Below are 14,873 nucleotides of genomic sequence, written 5' to 3'. Positions count from 1 at the left end.
AAGAAATTCTTAACATGAACGATATTAAATAACTTGATAGAGGAATATATATATTTTTAAAAAGATTTAAAAAAATCTTGAAAATGCTGAAATTTTATCACGTTAATGACAGCCTTTGATACATATTTTTGAGAATACTTGCAAAAAAGGAATTTTTTGGAATCGTGAATTCAAAATAAAATTTGAATTTTAACCAAATAAATGTAGATGATGTCAAATTGCAGATTTTTTCTCATGTATATTTCCATGTAAAATATACCTCCACAATTTTGTTATCGTTTTGGAAAAATCACTCGTTTCCTCAACACGTTTTAAAATTAGTTACGTAGGATGCCAATAGATGGCCCAGCTGACTCAAAAGAACAATAAAACAATGCTACATATTAGACCGCTCCAAGAGAAATGTTAACACAAACGTTTATAGTTTTCTTCGATTAACAGCAGTCTTTTTGCCGTATTCTGAATTTTACTTCTTTTATTTATTTTTTGAGAATAAATAATTTTGAATTCTAAGCTGAGAGAAAGAGAAACTTATTTTTCAATTTATTTTTTAGTTTTTTTTCTTCTCTTTGTTGATCATATTTGAGACATAGGGTGAAAAGCTATAAAAATTGTTTAAGAATGCTTAATCATAATGTCTCTCAAACTTTCTTAACCCCTTAACAATCCGTTAATTTTCAAGAAAACGGTCATAAACGTGCCTATTTTTTTATCCCTGAAAATTACATAAAAATATATGTATGAACAATATATATATTCATTTTTAATTTGCTTTTATCTTGAAATTTAAAAAAGATTAAATTTTTATGAAAAGCTAACATTTAGGGTTACTCTGACTTTATGTTGGTCTTCCAGCAAGCAAGAAAAATTTTAAAAATATGTGTTTTAAACATATACATTCCCATACACATTCCATACACATCCCATATACTTTCCCATAAACTTATACATTTCCATACACATGCATGGGAATGTACATGTATGGGAATGTTATATTATACGTTTTAATATAAATAAAGATTAGTAATTTTTTCTTTTGTGATAAATTTCAAAGCATGAGATACAGAGGCCAAAGTCACAATCTGGACAGTAGTGCGGAGTTTCCTTCTATATCTCTTATTGTTTTCATCTCTTCTCTAAGTATCTACAATTGCCTTAAAAATATCCTGGTACTGTCATCTGGTGTATAAAATGAGAAAATGTTTTCCAGGCAAAAGAAATGAATTAGTTTTTTTTTTATTGGCGCGTTACTACTGAACACTCCAGCCCGGAAATATCACGGCAGCTAGAAATAGAGGGTGAAGCCCCACCCCGTCATTTTTAAGGAAGCGAGAAGGAAGGGGTTAAATTTGACTAAAAAAATGTATTTATATATATCATCTTATTTATAAAATTGTCTTTACGATCGCAACACTTAATCACGCTATCTCGGGAGAAAACCGGTTCCACTTTTTTCCCCTTCTCCCATCCCTCTTCTCCGCTTTTCAGTTGTATGAGAATGTATTACGATATTTTCCCCTTCCATATTATTTCTCTTATTGAATTTCCAAATCTATTTCCTAAAGCTTCTACGACACTTTCTTTCAGAACCATATTTAATTCAGTTTTCAGATCTAGAGAGTTTCCTAACTTAAAAGGTTTTAATTTATTTGAAAAATCAAGACAGAAACTAAAGTAGTTCCTTCTCCTGTGACTAACCATATGCTACTGGTGAAAGCATGCGAAGTATTGCCGTAGGTGGTGAGTTTTGCTTTGCTCCACAGGTAGCCCATTTCGATTGTGAATTAAGGTTGAGCCCTTATCGTATCGTATATTTCTGCAACTTTTATTCAAAATTGAACAATACATTAGCATACTTGATTACATGATTCAGTTCAACTCGAACAGAAACCAGATTAAACTAACACCTTATTTAGGTTGCGTCTATTATGATTCTAGGTGCGGATATGGTGGTTCATAGTTGAATCGAATTTTTTTACTCTGTATACTTAAAATACATATTTAAAGTTTATTTTCACTAATATATTTTGTTGTTGTTGTAGTGAATTTACGTCGCACTAGAGCTGCACAATGGGCTATTGGCGACGATCTGGGAAGTATCCCTGAGGATGATCCAAAGATAAGCCATCACAATTTTTATCCTCTGCAGAGGGGATGGCACCCCCGCTTCGGTAGCCCAACGACCTGCACGCGAAGTCGAGCACTTTACGGTATAACAATTTAACGAGGATCAATACCGCACACCCTCTGTCCCTACACAGACTGATTCAAGTGGTCACCCACCCGCACACTGACCGCAGCTAGTGATGCTTGACTTCGGTGATCTGCTGTTAACCGTTTCTTAATGATCAGTCCACTGCGGGACCTAATATATTTTACTCATTCAGAAATATATTTTAAGTTCCAGGATGAACGAAGGAAAAACTTTAAAATCCGTTTAATGTACATTTTCCCCTCCAGTTAAAGATTAAGTAATTTAATCTACCAATAGGATTTTATCACTTATGCTTACTAAATTTGAAACGAATTAAACTTAATATTTTTTTTAATGACAACACTATAAAGTAAAAAAATATGCATCTAATTAAATCAGAAACAGCTTTACATAAGATACACATTCAACTTTACATAAGAAAATAAGAGTCTGATTGAGTTCATTTATTTATTTATTTTTTTGTCAAATAGTAAATAATGATTATATTTTTTTTCCAAAACCACTGTACCAAAAATCTTTAACCATTAGATTAAGCATTCGTATATTTATTGACACTAAATTTGTATCAACTAAATAGAATCCTTGCCACATGAATACAGTTACTGTTGTTCATTGGTTAAAAACCATTTAATGCAAACTAACTTCTGGTTTTTAATTATTTGATTTAATGGTTAAAGATTAAATTTTTATTTTTTTAACGAAACTTATTTCAAAACATCAAGCACATTCAAGTCAAATACGTTCGTTAGTCAATCAAGGAGTGTATTTGTATCAAACCAATAGAATCCTTGAGACATGATTGCACACAGGATTTAACAGGAGTTATTGTTACTAAATATTTAAATCCGATTTAAAACTAGTTGACTTAAATTTTTAATCAATTAATAATTAATATTATATGACAAATTATTTTAAGTTTTGAAAAGCCAAAACTTTGAACAACCAAAAGCACTTTCTTAATTAAAAATGTAATTGTGTTGACACTTCTTTGTGAAAACAACTTAAAGTCTACTTAACAGTAACGATAAAGTTAAATATTTGATCAATAAACTAATAATAAAAGCATTTGTCCAAGGATTTGAAGAAAGTGTTTTAGATTTTAATTAAATTTTAATTACTTTCTGTTCGTTAAATATAAGATTATTTTGCCGTAAAATTCAATATAAATGCATTTCTATTGAAATGCGTGTAATAGGATGACTTCAGAAGCAAATTATTACAAAGTTATGGAGACACCTAATTATTTGCAAATTGAAACAGAAGAGTTAAATTCGTGGAAATACTTTTAATTGTTTTTTTCCCTCGAAAATTCCGGATGTAATTTTCAGAATGATCAAATGAAAACTTATTTCAGATGGAAAAAAGTTTTATAGTCATGTTTATATGGTTGGTTGAATATTATTAATTTTTCGGAAATTTTAAAGCACATTACAAATAGAAAAAGAACTTTTATTACCAAATTTAGATTCTATATTTGTTTGTATTCACTTTACTCTTTCGTAATATTTGGAAATTAGAGTGTTTCTTAATTATGACATATTAAGATTTAAGTGATTTTTATTTTTATTTTGCGAAAGAAAATTTGTTCCATACCAATTTCGGAATAGTTTAATACGGAAAAAATGCAAGAAAAGTTGAAAATCGTTTCAGAAGTAGTGGTTTAAAATTAATCTAGTAAACTGAAACTCGCCTCCGACACGAGATAATCTTTAGCAGCCACCTTTATTTGTTTGAGAGTGTCGAAAAAGTGCGAAACTCAATCATTGCGATCTAGACAAATAAGGTATGAGAGAATGTTGATCCTCTTGAGGACTGTACCTCGGGAAAAGAGCAAATATTTTCGTTCTCTTAGTGGAAAAATTCTTTGTTCACTTTATGCAGTTTATACCTGAAGCAACAAGTATAATATCCATTGTGAACCATTTCAGGTTTTCTCTGTCGCGATTTTCCAATTCAGCGTCTTTTAACGACTTGCTCTCATGTTTGGCATACACTTTAAAAAAACATGGCATTAAAAGAACAGGATTTTATTTATTTTTTTAGTTAAAGTAACAAATTTCACAAAATTAAAATCTTGCATCGCAACTACGACCAATTACAGCCGAGCGGAATATCGAGAGAGAAAGAGTTGTTAAAAACCACTGAATTGTAAATTAGCTTCCTGGCCACTTATACTATTTTTTATTTTATTTCCACTTGTTGAGTATTATTTTTTTTAGTTAACTTGATTAAGAAATAAAACCATATAGTTACTTATTTAGGAAGAAAAATAAGAAAAAAACAACTATCAAAATGTTATTGTATTTATATTAAAACACAAAAATTTTTTGTCATTGATCATTGAATAATAGCATCTCGCAAAGTATGAGCAAGAACTCTTATGACTTCTAAACTATTAATTCTGTAGACTTGCTTTTGATCATTTATGATTCAGCGTAGAAAAAAAAACAATTCTGGACAAACCATATGTTTTAACCATGTCAAACAATAGGTTTGGTCTTACTAGATTCTTCATAAGAAATACTGTTTAAATTGTACAGGCTGTGGGGGGGATAGATGAGGGTTCGTGTGTTGGTGCTGTTATTATAGATGTTGCATAAGTCAAAATTTGACGTATGCATAAGTCATATGTATAAGTCAAAATTTGCATAATTTTTTGCACGAAACTCTTGTGATCTCTAAACTCTTAGGCGCTGACATTAATTTGAATTCATTAGATTGAAAATTTGAAATACAACAGAAATAATTCCTCGCTAATCTAGATAGCAATTCCTTCACATTTTAACCTACTACTGCTCTGCTAATTTAATATGAAGGTTAAAAGTCATTTTAGAGGAGTAGCTATTCATAATAGACCTAAAACAAGATTTTTTAAATAATTTCCAGCTTTCACTGATTTATTTCCGTAGTAAGCTTTTTCATGCCCTTACACACCATTCGTTAAAAAGTTTAATCGATTGTCGGATGGATCGCGTGAAGCAGCCGGTCAAAACTAATCCATAACGAACAAGGATAAATATTAATTTTATTGTGTGATTGAAAATGCAGAACGATGCATTACAGCAGCATAAGAATTTATTATGACCGAAAATATCACCTTAAGCCGCTAGGTGGTGCTTCTCGCGTTTGTTGGTACGACGAACTGATATATTTGTTAACTAGTACTTTTAATTCGTTTAATTATTTGAACTTCAAAATAATTTTATGTATTCTAATGATATAATTTAACGTAAATTAATTTTTTAAATCTAATTTGACGAGCTGACCAAATTGCCCCAATTCACTAAATTACGATACAATAGTTTTTTCTGAATTGAATTAAATACATTTTTTATCACAATAATCATCAGAAAAAATGAAGTTAAGATAATTTAAGATAAATAAAAAGTAGTAGTTTAAAGGCGCATAAACCGCATAACAAGTTCATGGGAGTGCCATGTAATTCCTAATCCTTATAATAGACCTCGATAGCTCAGTTGGCAGGGCGCTGGACTCCCGTTCGGGAGAACGGGCGTTCGAATTCAGCCAGCCGAAGTCTCCCCATGTAGTAAATGGTGACTTGTGTACGATAAATCTGTCGGGTCACGTAGTCCTCCTTGTTCCTATAACAAATTATACCTCTGAGATTACTGAATTGGACGCTGAACGTTCTCTGGTGCAGGTCAAAATTACAATCTGTGGATGAATGAATGGGTCTGTTTTACGGGTGTGACGTATGGATGTGATAGAAGTCGAATTTTTGGCCATAGATGGCGCCACTGGAAAGCAAGAACAATCGCATCCCTTGCCTTAATGGCCAACGACTACAACAATCCTTATAATATACACTACCTAGCAGCAGTATAATCTATCAAAATGTATAATTTTATTTACTTTTTCCCAAAAAAGTATTCAATTCATTTATATTATTTACATTTTTGAATAATGACCAAAGTTGTATAGAATTTAGAGAAACAATTAAAGAATGAGAAGAAAGAAGTGTCAGCAATTCTCAATCAATATAATTAATTACAACGCGTTTAATCAATCATCTCTATTCTTACACTCAAATTAATTCCAGATGTTTAAATATTCTGTTGTTACTGGAAAACGAATTTACGTCAAGCCTGAAATAAAATGTCAAAAGAGTTAACCCTTTAAGATTATCTATCCATACATAACTTTAGGTGCTGTGCATCTCTCTTTATAAATATTTATGACAGTTTTGACACTCGCATTAGTGATTGTCAACCACTCAAAAACAGGTATGAGTTAGACTTTTTTCTTTTTTTTTTAGATTCTCATTATGCTGATACAACAAAAATAGTAGCATATAATGCAAGTATGCGCCGTTAATAAAACTTATTAATTCCCTTTGTAAATTTCTCTTTTCTTTAAATATTTTTGTGTCCTTATTGTATTGATACATATCTAAGAATGGCGAGAAGGACAAACAGGAACAGGATTTTAAAGAATCAAATTAATTTTTATTTAACCATCATAATCAGAGAATGAATATCCAAGAGACAAAAATCGAAGTGCTCCTAAATAAAAGTTAAGGGAAAATCTTGCAAAATAAATCCTTAAAAATGTTTTGTTTTGGGGGGGAAAAGGAAACCCGAGTGATTATAATTGGTCTACTAAATAGGTCGAGGAAAAATCATCTTTCTCGCAGTTAGTTAAAGGGAAAACTATAAAATGTTAATTCATACATACTTGAGATCTAAATTTAGAATAAGAAAAAGATGAAGTCAAATATTAAGTGTGAGAAAGCGTTTAGTTTGGAGTATTAAATAAGGGAGAAAATATATACAGTCGGACCCCGATTTAACAAACCCCTATTTAACGAATTTCGCGATTTAACGAATTTTTTTTCAACCCCTGCAAAAACAGAGTCAGAAACCCCTAAGTAACGAATAATTAACCTCGAATTAACGAATTATTTCAGCATCCGGAAAAAATATTTTTCATTAATTTTGATCAGAAAAATATTGCATATTTTTGTAATTGGCAGATTCTAAAGGGAAAAAAATCTTTCCTGGGAGGAATAAAATAGAAAAAGTGCATATTCGTCTCAAACAAAAGAAAAGCCCGCAACAGGGAAAAACAAAATTCGTCGTGGGTAGGTGGGCAAAGTCAATAAGATATATTACACTTGCAAGGTCATTTTTCGGGGGTTTGTCGCGTGGACTATGAGTCAAACAGGAAATTCCTTTCTTATCTTAGATAGTCGTTTATAACTAGTAATTTTTAATAATACATATGTACAAAAAACAATTTTTTTTCAACCCCGATTTTACGAATAACCCCGATTTAACGAATAAAATTTCCGGTCCCGATGAATTCGTTAAATCGGGGTCCGACTGTATATATAAATTCGAAATATAGAGAAAACATGGAAAACATGGGAAAAAATTACAGAATAATGAAAAGAGAAGAAAATTATTAAAATAAAAAAAACAGAAAAAGAACATAATAATGAAAAATAGATAAATAATTAAAAAATATTAATAAAAATTAAGGGGAAAATATTTAATTTCCTTATCAGCTCACACTGTAATATTGACACAATGCTTTGGCTATATTGATACAATATTAGAAAGCACTCCTTTTGCGGATATGATCATGTGAGCTGATTAAGAGATTATATATGGAATTTTTTTTCCGAAATTTTACTTTTACTTTAATAACTTTCCGTTTTCATTATTCTGTAATTTTTTCCATGTTTTCTCTACATTTTTTACTTGTTGTATGAGTTCTCTGTACTTGCAGTTTTTTATGCACAGTAAATAAAAATTATTAATTTTCATTTTTTTTTCTTTTTATCCTTTTTGTATTTATTTATTGTTATTTATTTCGTATTTATGTATTAACATTTTCACTAAACTTATATTGCTCATGATATTGATGATACATTCCTCGAATTTATTACAATACCTAAAACTAACTTCGTTAGATCCACGAGCTGTAAGCTTATTTTATAACAGTTTTAGACGTTTAAAGCCCCTTCTAAAAGTGTGATTGACGTTAATGAAATTCCGGCACTTTCAGATGAAGTTTCATTGACTTTCATCTATGGGAGGCGTTACAGTAAAATGCTTGTTTGAGTTACCCTCTTGTTATTTCATTCTCACACTTTTTCTTTACTGTTGTTCAAGCGAATTTACTCTACTATATGAAAGTGACAGATGATGAGCTGAAATTTAAGTGCCTCTTATCATTATGTATTTAGCTGTGTTACTGTTTTTGTTAAACTTATAATTGTTGAAAGATATTTCATGTCCATGAAAGTTCTATCTTATTTTCTATTCTAAAATTATTTTAATTAAAAAAAATTAAAATATTTAATCATTTTTTTATATTATTTACAATATTAATTTATATTCTTAAAAAATATATTTATTTTAGTAATATTTAGCATTAGATGACATCAAGTTATGATTAGGTATATAAGTTAATAGTTGAGTTAACTATATAATCTTTGCTGTGTATGATTGGTGTAATTATTTCCTGAATTGTTCCCTTGTACTTTTTATAGTCTGGTGTAATTGATAAACTTTTAAAGGTCAAATATTAAATGCTGCGAATGTATAATGTCCAAATATAATTCTTGATTCTTTTCTATTAATTAACGATCCCATTCCAATTAGTAAATTATTTCCTATTAATTTCCTTTGTTTCATTAATTAAATTAATTAGTTCACAAAAACAATTTTTTAAAACAAAGTGTTCTCAAATTACTGCCAGAAATTAAGTAAAAATGCCATGTGAAACAATTGTGGCCAATTATTATTTAACCGAGAAGAAAGGAAAAACGCTATAGAAATTTAAAGAATCGTGAGTTAGTTGGACTGGATATGGAACAACAAAACCAGTTTAATTGCCTGAGGAAACTTTAATATGTTTTTCAGAGTCGGCTTTAGTGTCTCTTCTGGCAATCAAACATGTTTTCCTATGTGACTTCCTTCATAGTGATTCCTTAGATTTCGATATCGCTTTTGTATTTTTTTCTTCTTCTTAAATACTACTTAGCGACCCTTAATTTGTGCAATTTTTCACATCATTTCTTAAAAGAATCTTTAAAATTTAGTTAAAGTGGTTACTAAGAAACGAATTTCAGAATATGTTATATATTATATTAACAAAGATAGTTGTATGTACATCAGTAAAGTAACATAGCAGAGAAAGCTGCTGAATTTTTTGGGTTTAAACACACACATTATTATATATGTATTTTTTAATTAAATTAAATTTTAAAGCTTTGTATAAACAATTACTCTGTATTTTGTTTATGCTTCTTATTGCACTGACTTTTATTTTAAAACCTTGATTTTAAAAATAGGAAACTAGGACTTAGTACATTATGAATATATTTTTTCTGTAAATCTTTTTTTTAACATAAATAGTAATAAATGTGACCTTCTTCAGAATCAAATCGTCTTCAAAATACTTTAAAAATAAACTTCCTTTCTCAATTGATAAGTTTTAGAAGGTGGAAACTGTGAAATAACTAATGAAGGAATAATGTGAGGAAGCAGTTAGGTTGAAGAAAATTTCTCGAAAAAGTAATTTTTATTCATGATTGTANAAACAATTACTCTGTATTTTGTTTATGCTTCTTATTGCACTTTTATTTTAAAATCTTGATTTCAAAATAGGAAACTGGTACTAAGATCAAAATTTACTGCAGCTTTTCTCTTAATTTAGAGTGATATATGACTTAGCACATTATGAATATATTTTTTCTGTAAATCTTTTTTTTAACATAAATAGTAATAAATGTGACCTTCTTCAGAATCAAATCGTCTTCAAAATACTTTAAAAATAAACTTCCTTTCTCAATTGATAAGTTTTAGAAGGTGGAAACTGTGAAATAACTAATGAAGGAATAATGTGAGGAAGCAGTTAGGTTGAAGAAAATTTCTCGAAAAAGTAATTTTTATTCATGATTGTAACTGGTCCCCTTGAAGCGTAATGGAACGCTGTTGAATATTTTATTGAGCTAAGCTTTAACAACTTTTGTATTTTTAAAGAAGTCGATATCTAAATAATGTAACTTTTGTCATGGCATTAAATTTAACTAATATATATTCGACTGTTAGAGAAAACATATACTTTTTCCTGAATGTGTTCTAAATATTTTTTGTAATTATTTTTCGATGTCATTTTTATAGATGAAAATAATAACTCCATAGATTAGACTCCATTCAATCCCAGGTATTTTTTACAGCTCCTGAGACTTAATTTCTGTCCCAATAGTCTCAAATGAAATAAATATTGGTAAAAAGGTATCAGACTTTTTTTTCAATAGTAAGAGGCTCTGCTTCATGCTCGCTTTGCGCATTAGCTCGTGTAATTGTTTCTCGTTTATTCAGCATTATTTTTTTTCCGTTGAAAGTCAATAATTTCCACAAAACTTAAAAATTACTAATAAAATACACAGTTGTTGTAGTTTTATCTAAGAATATTTTATCCATATACAATCGTAACAAAGTATACGATTACCAGGTAATTATCGATTCTTATCTCTTTTCTATTATTCTTTTTTTATTTTAAAAGTTCAATATACGTGTTAAAATTTATATCCAGCAACATCTAATCTTCTTTAGAAGGCTAGTTTACCCCCATGTTTGATCCAGACGTTCGCTTGTCTTCTGAGTTGAGTTCAAAATTATAAGCCAACAAAATTAATCATTGATAGCCATAAGACAAAGGTTATAAAATGAAATAATATGTTTTTACTATGGAATTAAATGCTGGAATTCAAAGTAAATGCTGTTTGCTCGACTTCATGAGGGTTTTTTTGTGTTTATAGTGTTTTTAAATATTGTATCCGTTATGATTGTTTGATTAATACTATTCAAATATTTTTGTCAATTAAGCCTTATCTATAAAATAAGAAAAACAACTTAAATTAACATAGTTTATTTCGGAAAAAGAAACAACATTAAACAATATTGAACTGTATCCGACAGTAAAAGATATTATTTTGAAACAACGTATGGAGTTTATACATAAATTTTCATTAAAGAGCACAATGCGTTTGAATATAGACAAATGAATATGTATGTACAATATGTATATTAACTGTAACTGCAAATACATTTTTAATTAAACCAAGACATTATTTTGAATTGAAAGTAATATAATTTTAAATAATTCACACCTCAGTTTAAGCCCCTATTTCCACTGTAATTAAACTTGAGATACATCTTGATAATTAATAAAGAATTAGCATTTAGTTAATTAATAAAACGCACCCAACAATGACAATACAGAATCGTTAATTACGTTTCATTTCATTTTAAATCAAGAATAAGCAATCAATAAGCAGTACACTTGAAATATTTCAGTCAAAGTATAGTAAATATTTTATTAAAATAGTCTTATTGCAAGCATACCTATCGTATTCAATTATTTAATTTGAAGAATTCCATTATTTATTTCAATAACAATCCAAAATTATAATAGGTAGCTCGAATTTATAATTTCTATTATATATATTAAAGAAATTTTAAATTTCTTTCTAACAGATGAAGGTTATGTGCTAACTATTTTAGCACGGTGGTAAAATATAATTAAAAAAATTATGAAATTTTTTTTGTATTACAAAGGAAACATATTTTTGCACTTACCTTTAATATATAATTTAATTAGGAAATCTATAACTCAAAAAAATTCCTGAAATAATTCTGGAAATAATAGAAAATAAAAATAAAATTTAAAATCAAAAAATTTAAGTATTCCTTCTTTTCTGGATTTTACGTCATAATGTATTTGTAAGGAGCAAAATAAAATCTTTAAGATTATCACGAAACGAAGTAATGCACCAAATAATGGAACGCATTCGTACGCAAAACATAAAACGTGTTCGCTTTATAAGGTAAAAAAAAAAAAACTAACGCACTATAACTGCAAAAACGCTGGTCAGATTCCTAGCGAAAATGCTTGCCTGATTAAGGAAAAAAACCGTTTTTAAAAAAACCAGTTAAAGAGTTTAAACATACCGAAACTGATCTCACATAAATCAAAGACAGTTTGGTTAGATTTCTAGCGAAAACGATTGTATGATTTAGAATAAAAAAACAATTGCAAGAAAGCCTGCTAAGGAGATAATTTAACGTAATGAAAACGATCGCATTATAACCAAAGAAACCATGGTTAAAACGATTGAAAACGATAAGTAACCCTAGTGAATCCAATTGTATGATTAAGATTGTTTTTCGAAGGCTTTGTCATAATATGATATGATGCTTTTTCGCGAATAATATGCTATTTTTATAACTGCTGTGAGCTTGCAACTATTACTCATGCAACTATTACTCATGACTGTTATTAGGTCAAGTTTAGCCTATCTATACCCAGCGCTGTCTACGCTTATTTTGAAAATGGCTCAAAACGTCAATCAGGAGAAAAGACACAGTTTTATGAAAATGAAAAGCGTCTGCTGTGTAATTTTTTAATATTCAAAAACCTACGCCAATGATGCATCATCTGGGCTCATAAAAATTTGTAGAAACTAAGAATATGCAGCGATTTTGATAATTTTCATCTAGGTGGAAAAATGTCGCCTAACTGGCGATTTTTAAAAAAGTTTAATAACTTTAAAACATTTAAGTTTTTTGTTTGTTCTAAAGTCTAGATAATTCCTTAAGGCAAGATTATATGTATAGTTTAAAATCTTTGCATTGATTCAAGTAAAAGTAAACTGTGGCTTTTTTTATTTTCCTTGGCGACAGAACTTCGAAAAACTGCGTTAAGAAAAAAAAATCGTTTGCAAGAAAACCCTTTAGATTTTAGCGTCTCGCTTTAAAAATAGGCTGAATGATTAACCAAGATCGTCATCTCATCGTCATCAAATTTCCATATCCATTTTCTTATAGCATTTTTGGCCATTAATAATCTAATATATCTGCCTGATGGAACACTGTAATAACTGCGTAACCCCCATTACAGATTGTTCCATTTTATTGCCACAGATGGTGATTATTTAGAAAAAATTAATTTAAATATTTATTAGCATAATTTTATAAGTTGTAAGAAACGCCATCTGTTGTCAAACCTTCTAACTAATTTTAAAACATTGTAAAAGTAAGAAAGTTTCCTTAGAGGGCCACAGAATATCCATAATTTTACATCTCTCCTTTTTTTCTTTAACTGATTTTTGATGTTTTAAATAGTCAGTCATTTTTAGAATACTTGGTATTTAGTTTCATTTAAAATAGTGACTAATATTTACTAATACCGATGCTGCATGTATACATAGTACGTCATTCTGCATAATAAACAAAATATTAGTATATCTAGATATGTAATATGATATTAAATTCAACGATCAGTAGTAGTACCAGCTTAAATTATGCCACAATACTGTACAATACATATGATATGATACATTTTTATGAATATTAACTCTAAATGCGGTAAACATTGAATTTAAAAATATTGAAACCTATTAATATAGTTTTTTTTTAAATATTATCCAAAACACATATTTAGCTTTTCTGTTATAATATAGAAAATACCTAATTTTTCAGTCTTTCTATTAACTTCTATAGACTTATTTTTTTACTGTACCAGCTGGTGAAACATTTCAAAATATTTTTAATGCTTCTACTCTTAAGTTCAAAGATTTAATACTTCAAAGCACTAGAAGTTAAGAATACTATACAAAATATGAATTTAAAAATATAACACTCTTGATGTATTCAGAATTCCATCAATGCATTTTATTTTTACAGAATAAAATATTTTGTTTTTGGAAAACATTATAGATTAAGCAAAAATAATAATATTAATAAATTTAACTACTTTAAAATCAAGATGCTCTTGTTTGAAAACTTTCCCTGTACCATGAACTTCTCACAGAGCACAAAACTTCTCACAGTACAAAAAACTTCTCACAGTACACAAAACTTCTCTCAGTACACAAAACTTCTCACAGTACACAAAACTTCTCACAGTACACAAAACTTCTCACAGTACCCAGAACTTCTCACAGTACCCAGAACTTCTGACGGGGACCAAAACTTCTCACAAGGAACAGAACTTCTCACAGTGCCCAGAACCTTTCACAGTGCCCAGAACTTCTCTCAAGGACCAGAACTTCTTGTAGTACAGAGAAATTCCTATAGNAAAACTTTTCACAGTACACAAACTTTCTCACAGTACCCAGAACTTCTCACAGTACCCAGAACTTCTTACGGGGACCAAAACTTCTCACAAGGAACAGAACTTCTCACAGTGCCCAGAACCTTTCACAGTGCCCAGAACTTCTCTCAAGGACCAGAACTTCTCATGGTACCCAGAACTTCTTATAGTACAGAGAAATTCCTATAGTACCAAGAACTTCTTACAATACCTTGAACTTTTCATAATAACAATTTCCTTCAACAATTCTTACAGTACGGAGAGATCGTGTTCCGTGAACTTCTAATATCGAGAACTACTTATAGTACCGTGAACTTTTGTGATTAACGAGTGTTATATACATAATTGTAACGAACAACAACGAGAAACAAAAGTTTTTACCATTGTCAAAGTAATGCAAATTAGTTAAGTTGGAACAATATAATGATATATCCTAAAATACGATATTTCCTGACGATATGTCACAAAATTCAGCTCAAATATAAAGTTTTAAATTGTGAGCCTGTTACGTAATTCTAATAAGAGAGGC

Source organism: Parasteatoda tepidariorum, chromosome 6 (genome assembly GCF_043381705.1).
Source record: "Parasteatoda tepidariorum isolate YZ-2023 chromosome 6, CAS_Ptep_4.0, whole genome shotgun sequence".
Lineage (NCBI taxonomy): Eukaryota > Metazoa > Arthropoda > Arachnida > Araneae > Theridiidae > Parasteatoda > Parasteatoda tepidariorum.
This window is presented reverse-complemented; position numbering follows the sequence as displayed.